This window comes from Miscanthus floridulus, chromosome 6 (assembly GCF_019320115.1).
Source record: "Miscanthus floridulus cultivar M001 chromosome 6, ASM1932011v1, whole genome shotgun sequence".
In the NCBI taxonomy this organism is placed as follows: Eukaryota; Viridiplantae; Streptophyta; class Magnoliopsida; order Poales; family Poaceae; genus Miscanthus; species Miscanthus floridulus.
In genome coordinates this window covers 13454183-13463039 of record NC_089585.1, presented here as the reverse complement: position 1 = coordinate 13463039, position 8857 = coordinate 13454183, and the positions used below count along the sequence as shown (strand labels likewise).

General features: G+C 42.6%; 1 non-coding gene across 1 annotated transcript; it reads left to right on the top strand.

The window, feature by feature from the left end:
- Positions 1–2808: 2808 nt before the first annotated feature.
- Positions 2809–2915, top strand: LOC136462032 (small nucleolar RNA R71). The gene has a single exon (XR_010760559.1). It is a non-coding gene; the product is annotated as a small nucleolar RNA R71 (small nucleolar RNA).
- The last annotated feature ends 5942 nt before the right edge of the window (positions 2916–8857 follow it).

Below are 8857 nucleotides of genomic sequence, written 5' to 3'. Positions count from 1 at the left end.
GTCGCTCAAATACTTGAAACTCACATGGGTTGGCTTGAGCACTTATGAAACATTATCTATCAACATGATGCATCCCTCTTAATAGTATGTCATAGCTATCAAACTCAAGATCAAAGGAAAAATAAATTTATACCACTTGAGTTGATCTCTTTTGAATTGACGCCGTCCCTTTCAATCTTCATCAAGTAAGGGTGCTAACATGTTGATATTGATCTTTTCACTTGAGCATAGCCATCTTGAGCATGTGACTTGATTCCATTCATCAAATTTAAATAATCCCAAATGTATCAAGTCACTTCCATCAAACACTCCAATAGTGATTTGATCCTCCACATAAACATGAACATCATAGCTTGATTAGTACCTCAACTAAATGCAAGTACTTCCTTCTTCACCCTAGCTAGGTTCTTTGGCCGCCAAGCCATCGCTTGCCCTTCACCCTTGCTTAGTACCTCGAAGCCTTTCCTTGCTATCTTCACCATCTCAAGCCATCAAGTCACATCTTGTGTTGAATCATCCATTCATGTATTGCTATCTTTTTCATTTCAATTTAGCAAGCTTCAAATATGAGACCAATCCATATGCAATCTCTTATGTCTCATTAATTAATTCTTACAAGCTTGCTTTCACATAGAACATGGAAATCCCACAATAAATAAGCCTTTGCATGAATTCTATTTGCATTGTTGTCTTGTGCTTGAACTAGATTGTTTACACAATAACACATCATTTTGGCTTTCATTAAGTACCTGTGAGATAACCTATTACCTGTCCACACTTAGCAAATGGGTTAGTCCTTTAATCACGTTGTCATTCAATCATCCAAAACCCACTAAAGGGCTAGATGCACTTTCACCAAGTCAATTGAGCATTTTGTATTAAAGCCTAAGTGAGAGCTGAGATTTCTCCATGTAAGATAGTATTCTTTCTCAAAAAGATGGAAAGTGATCCCACCCTCAACTTCTTGCAAAGAGCATAAGAATTGAATTGTTAAAAGATAAGAACCAAGCTCGTCGATGGGAACAACATTCTCCCATCCAACAGCTTTCCAAATGGTGGCGAATTCGGTGTCCATACCTATCTTTTGCAGGAGGTTGGGGTCATATGCCAGCATGTGGATGAACTTGTGATTCTTGATGAGGTTGTATGCCTATGTCTCCTGGTCTCTCTCCAAATCAAGGTGTGGATCATCGTCGCCTTCCTTCATCGGTTGTTCTTGCTCTTCCGTTGGCTTGGTTTCTTCTTCTTCATGCATCGGGCTCTCTTCAGGCTTGGTGTAGCACGCACTTGAACTTCCATGGAAGTGACTCGAGCTCGCTCCCACGACCTTCTTGAGAGCACCAGCGAGCTTCCTCCTGACCTTGCCCATGGCGAAAATGACAACAATAAAACTCACAAACGGGGTTACGTTAGTGAAAATAAATCGAACAACCCACGAGCTTGGCTTGGTGGTGATGAGTGTAGGATTTTTCTATAGAGTTTCCTTGCACTCAAGCTTTGTGAAAAATATTTTTGCAAGTGGTGGAGCAAGTGAGAGTGAGAGGGAGTAAAAATGGAGTGTGAGGGTGAGGAGAGCCTCAACCCCGGGCTCTCGGTTTTTATAGCGTAGAATACCGACCGAGAGGGGTAGGGTGCAACGGCTAGGAGCCATTGGAGAAGCAGCAGCGGCGACGCTTGGTGGGTGCGGCCGCACCAGACATGGGTCCATTTCTACCCTCCTTTGGTCGGTAGCTCCCAATGATCGTTTTCAAAATGAAGTCGTTGGTGCTTCCCTTGGATTCAAAAATTTTGCTCCCGAATTTGATTTTTGACAAAACTTTTATTATATTTGGCATTTTTATAAATATTTTAAAAATAAGAAATGATAATAGAAAAATCTATATTATCAGAAAATAAATTTTATTTTATTTTATTTTTCTAAGAAGATTATTTTGAAGCTAATTTTAAATTTTGAATTTTTTAAAATTTTAAAATTTTGATTTTTTTGAATTTTTAAAAGATAACTACAGATTTACCTTCGGCAAGGGCTTGACATTTATAGTCTGTCAGCAAGACTTTTCCCCTTTTATTGTTGTGCAGCTGCATGAACAAATTCAGGGGAATTCTCAGGTTGCCCCGGGATTTTCCTCGAATGGTTGACAGGAATAGCGACAGCAATTTGAGCAATTTGTGTTTCGATCATTTTATTAAAACTTAATTGATTCTTTACGGAGGAGGATAAACCTTCAAGTTTAGAATTAATATTTTCTATCATTTTATCATTATAAGAAAGCTTTTTAGTAAGATTTTATTTATTTTAGCTTGACCTAAAACAAGGTCTCTCAAGGATGGTTGATTCGAATTGTAATTTGAATTGAAATTCGAATTACCTCCTTGCGGGCGGGGTTGATTATTCCACCTATTATTGTTACCTTATCAGAACCTAAAGTTGATGTACGTAGCATCTTCATGAGTTTCATGGTAGTTGTTCCCCGAATGTCCGACCTCCCCATAGACTTCGCAAGTCATTTGTGATTCTGTGGCCTGAACGGTGGCCTTCATTGCTTCCTTCTCATGGGCCCTCTCGTTCAGTCTTGATAACAATAAGTCTATTTTTGCGACAAGCATATCCATCTCCTTCATGGTATGCATGCCTTTTTATTGTTTGCGCTCCTCCCCCAGCTTTGGTTGGCCACCATCTTTTTGATGAGGGCCTTGGCTGCATCGACGGTCAGGGAGAGGAATGCTCCTCTAGCAGCGGCATCAATGTGCCCCTTTGACATGGGCGTAAGCCCCTCATAAAAGTTCTAGAGCATGAGCCAGTCCTCCATTCCATGGTGCGGGCAGGCTTGGATGTAATCCTAGAGCCTTTCCCATGCCTCAGGGATGGATTCGAGCGCAAATTGCTTAAAGTTTCAAATTTTTCCCCTCAGGGCATTGGTTTTGCCCATGGGGAAAAACTTTATGAGGAACATCGTGGAACATATGTCCCACGTGTCGATAGCTCCCTTGTTTTGGTAAAACCATTGTTTTGCCTTCCCCTAAAGGGAGAAGGGAAACAGACAGAGCCTGATGCTAGCTGGTGCGACGACTTTGATGACGATGGTGTCGCACATCTCAAGGAAGTGTTGCAAGTGTGCACTTGCGTCCTCGCTTAGCAAGCCATAGAACTAGCTTGCCTACACCATCATAATCAGGCTAGTCCGAAGCTCAAAGTTTCCAGTGTCGGGCCTAACGGGCACGTTGGCAGCATTGAGGGTGGAGTAGTCATGGAGTGACTTGGCCATGTCAGTAGTAATAGATGGTACGGGGGTGACTGGTTCAACTGTCGGTGGAATAGTAGAAAAAGAAGCAGCACGAGACCTGTTCTTCCTTAGGAGTGCCTCCATATTATCGATGTAGTTATTCGGTAGATCAAAATCACTCATACACTATCCTATTTTTATTCCACAACAGGAAGAAAACAAGCAGAATTAGCCTGCATAAACTAAGGCTACCATTACATGCATGTGATCATTGTTCAAGTAATGCTAGATTCTTTTCAGCCTATGCCCTCCCTGGCAATGGCGCTAGAAATGCTTGTTGGCATTTCTTAGCGCAATCACCAAGTGAGGAGGTTTTAAGTCCATCACCGGTAACAACGCTAGAAATGTCTGTTGGTATTTCTTAACACCATTACTAAGATTGAGTTAATCATAGCAACGCCACCAAGAAACACCAACTACAATAGTCCTTAAAGATTATAGACAATATCCACAAGCGTATGGATCTATCATTGTAGCATTTCACCTAGAAGTATTCAGGGTATCGTTATTTATATTTGTCTTCTACGTTGCTATCCAAACTCCTACTGGCGACTTATGTTTGGTCCCTTTTATAGGTGGACAAACCGGGGTGATTCCTCTAGGAGCCTTCTGTCCTCCGCTGTACCTATAGATGCCACCACCGCAGTAGCCTCACCATACTTCATCCGACCAGTAATCATCGTCGTGCCTCCTCCTCATCGTACTCCAGAGTTGGTTCCACTCTGGTCCTTTGAGGGGGCATTTATTTGATACTCTAAACTTGATTTGCTTCATTGCCTAGGGTGTTGGGCATACTCGTGTTGTGTTGTACCTAATACTACTTGCTTATCTTGTGCGTCATCCTTCGAGGTGACAAGTTTGATACTCTATTTAAACTCCCTCGGTTGAACCTTTGGGCTTGCTTGGTGCGTCATTCTCTTGCATATGTATATCTACTTGTCTATCTTGCTTAACTATGATTGAGAGATAAGGCCAAGATATAGGGGAGATACTACCAAAATCTTTTGCCAAGCTCTCATGACAAACAATGGGAACCTGATAGGGAACTCCGAAGGTCTAGATAAGGGCGTCGGAACTAATCTAACGGCGCTAGCGATACGACACGTTCGATCTAGGGGCGTTTTAGCGGGTTCCTACTAAGCCTCGCTTAGGTAAACCATAACTATCAACCTTAAGCCTATAACAACACTAACTAACTTTCTACCATTTCTTTCCAAAACAACTCATTTGGACATCTTTGCAACTTATAGTGTTAAGGGAAAGAGGCTAGAATTAGCTAGAGAAGAGAGTTAAAACAACTTAGGGTTCGCCTATAGCATAGAGTAAAATTTTAAAGTCAAAGGCCAAAGTACATACCGAGTGAGTTGAATGATGCCTTGTATGAGGACTGTAGGTGTAAGTCAGTCAACTGCTCCAATACCCGTCCTATGGGGTTCCCATCGCGTTAATTCACCTAAATCGAGTGTCGACCACTTGACCCCTCAATTTAAGTAAATCAACATCGTAAGGTCCCCAGGAGTGCACGTAGCAACTCCTCTTCAGGATCTTTGTGTTGAGTTACACACACATACCCAATACAATGCATACCAGGCAACTCAATCACATACACGCTCTAGTCTCACGCTTGTTCCTAAAACATTGTTGATAACAAAATAGGATTTAAGAGAATAGGGTTACTACTAAGTCTAATGCTCCGATCAACTCTATCCTTGCACTGGGTTGCCACACTTGTCACTCATCCACTTGGTAAGTTACACGCAGCTCATCTTGGAGAACACCTATTCCAAGGTCTGCTAACCTTTGCATTCACCGGAGCTAGTCTCGGGGAGATGCCCTGATTACCTACAAAACAACTTAACGGCTGCACCATGAGTACATTGCGGACTCACAGGACTTAATTCTAGCATATAAGATTTGGTGGATGCACAGAGTAATTATCAGGCATTTATATGGTTGCGAAAAGCAATGATATTCGTTAAGAGTATGACATGCTATGCTCAACATTAGAATTACAGTATTTATCATTATAGCAAAAGTGCTCATAGTCCATCATTCATTCTACCATGGGTATAGAACGAAAGAACAACCGAATAGTTTCATCCTGAAGGACTCTAGGCTTTCAAGACTCTACAGAGGTGTACAACTGTACCCACACAAAAATGGAACTAACCACCATACACCGGGTCCGGTAGTAAGGGTTGCCTCATATTCTCCAACCTTTCCCTAATCCGGCCTGAGTGTCACATGAAAGGTTCGACTGGGTTCCTAGTCAATGTCCCAGACATTCTTGACCGACGCCACCACCTTGCCAGTTTCATGGATAAATAGGTTGCAACTAGTTACTTGGCTTGTCAACCCCATCCGCGACATGTGGTCTATATGGGTGGTACTCGGACTTACGTATCCCAATACATAGTCCTTACTGCTACATGAGCTATGTCATCTAAGATCCCACACTCATGATGACCTCCCCCTCGCATGAGCAAGATATCCAAGTTGTCATCAAGATTATCATATTAGGAACATGATATTATTCCTTAGCCAGATTAGTTAGGTAAGTCAAGTTGTACCCTCATTGGTTTTAGTAACTAATTATCCAGGTATAGCATCCTACACATGCGAGTATGAGTTTCCTTCTCATGCTCGACTTCTACCATTGCCCAAGCAACTAAGCGATAAGCATTAAGCGTTCTCATTTCCATTATTAAGATGAGAGGCTTCTAACAGATTAAAGAGTAACTCTAAGTGTTATGTGAAAGAGTTCATTATCCAACTCTACATGCAATGCATAACTCATAATGCAACTTGATAAGTATCCAAAGTAGGGTTCATAATAGTGGGGTGCTTGCTTGATGGTGTTGCCGTTTAGACATCTAGAAGCTGACGATGACATCCTTTACATGCTTCTCTTTGAGATGATTCTTAAAAAGAGTGAGAGAGATCTGATTGGAGAGATTCACTGATGATTCGGAATGATGATAAGGAATATGGATAGATCACCGTTGGTTCCTAGGAAGTGACATCTAATGGTGGGTCTACTATTGTGTTGCTGGCTTGGGATACTAACTAGTATTATTGACTTGTCTGGGTAAGCTTGTTAATTAAACTCACACTCTCTATGAGTGTCAAATACTCCGTTCTGACTGACGGACACTCCGCTGTGCCAGGTGTTGAGGTGAGTCATTTCTGGTTGGCCCTATTTAGGCTCTGGTGGATGCTCCGCGGTATTCACGGATGCTCCAATAGGTTTTGGGCACTCTCAGGTTACTGGGTTACTCTATATATTATTTATCGGATGCTATGAAGTGAGTGACGGACGATCCAGTAGGAACTAAGTGCTCTCGGGTTCTTCTGGCGGTGAGTCTTTATAATTCAGCGGATACTCCGATCGATAGTCGGACACTCCATTGTTCACACTAATAATGGTCTAGGTGCCTCTGCTAGGAGGTTTACTAAATTAGGGAGGTTTATCGGACACTCCGCCGCATCAGCGGATACTCCACCAACCGAACGACAGAACCTATGCTCTATGTTTTGGGGTTGGTTAGTTGCTACTTTGGAGTGGTGAACATCCATGCATGTGCACTAGACTTCTAGGATGACCTTGGGGATATGCTAGGGTAAGGTTAGCTGAGTCTTTGGCTTTGGCTATCTAGTGCATCTAGTGATTTGGCTAAGTCTCTTCCCATGAACTACTTGTGATAAATACATGATATTGAGCAAGAGGGATCAACTCCAAGATTGGGGATCATGAGATGCTAGACTTCATGATGAGAGATTGAACATACCTTGCCTTTGTGATGAATGAGAGGCAATGTTTTCTTAAACGGTAAACGGTCTTTACGCGGTCGTCCTTCGTTTAGCGTTTAGGCTGTTTACATGGTGTTTAAACGAAGTTAAACGGTCCAAACAGTTTTGTACTTTAAAAAAATACATATAATTATATATGTGCATATAAAAAATCAAGTATTCTAGCATTTATACATATTTATCCAAGTAAAAATCAATTATTTTGGTATGTATATATATTTATGCATGTGAAAAAAACCAAATATAGATATTTATGCATGTAACATATCAAGTGTACACATTTATAAATATAATAAATTTAAGTATATAAATTTATCCATACAAAACTGAACTAGATTTACCTCATGTTCACCTAAACAACCGTTTAAACAGCTGTTTAGTCCATTTAATACAGTTTACCTCCATTCCGTTTAGACTATTTTTCTTGTTTTTTGACCATTTAAACGGTCAACCGTTTAATTTTCATTTACCCCCTAAACAAAATAGTTTACCACCATTTACCATTTTGTGGCTGTTTAATCGGCCGTTTAGGCGAACACTGATGAGAGGTCACCACACTCCATGTTCCATGCATGCATGAGAGGCTGAGATCAGGGTTTGAGAGAAATCTTCAACTAAAGAGATGAGGGCTCATGAGGTAACCATGATCATGAGATGTGGATGGCTTGACCCTGATGAGATGGTGGTCTTGGATTGCATCCCTTCACTTCATCTTCCACCTTCATCTCCATTTCCAACCTTCATCTTCTCTCTAGTTCTTCCTCACTCTTGTTAATTTAGAGAGAAAGGGAAAGGGTGAGAAATGGGAGAGTGAAATAGGTTGGTGCTGCTTCAACTTAGGTTTGGTGTATCCATTTCATGCATATGACAAGTGGGGCCAAGGGTTGAGTGGAGGACAGCTCATTCCCCACTCACTGCATGCAGTTTAGTTACTGGCGGATGATCCGGTATCACATTGGATTATCCGGTGGTCTCTGAACTCATGGAATTGATCCAAACACTTGATATTTGGCAGTGGGGCCAACTCACTTGTTCCAAGGGTTAATAACCTAACCGGTGACATCCTGGGTTGAGATGACATGCTCCTCAGTGGTTGTGTTGACTATTGTCAACTTTATGCGCTTCTGACTTGCGGGTCGTCTGGTGAAGTAGAAAAGCAGTATATTCGCGAGTTCTGTGGTATCCAAATGCCCATAGGGATTTGTGCAGAAGCTTCTCTAACCATCCAAATTTGAGAGCCTGGGTGGTTGTAGCGAATTCAAGTTGTTATAGGTGATCCCTTAGTGCTGCCACAATGGATGCGCCCACTCCCTCAATGGGAGGATCCAGCAGTGAATGAATGTGCGCACCACCGCCGGCCCGGTTAGCCTCTGCTCTTTTAAGGCCTCAATGGCCTCCATGAGAGCAGGAACCCCCGCGGCCTCCTTCGCCAAGGGGAACAGCCACCACAAAGCTAGGGTGGCACTGCCTGGCCTCTCCTCCAAGAAGGATGGGAGCACCAGGACCATGTTGGGGAGGTAGAACCAGCTCCTCCTCCAACACCTTTCAGCGTCGAAGCCCGACGGACGGGTGAGGGCAAGGTATCAGCTAGCAACATGTGGTCACACCTAGATCTGGGCACCCCCATCGCTGGAAAGGCCCCACTAGGGAAAGATGGGACCACCTAGAACAGCCACCTCCACAGTACGAAGTGGGGCTCAATCCCTAGGAAGGCCTCACACAACGTGATGAAGGTCGCAATGTGGAGGATCCCCTCCAGCATT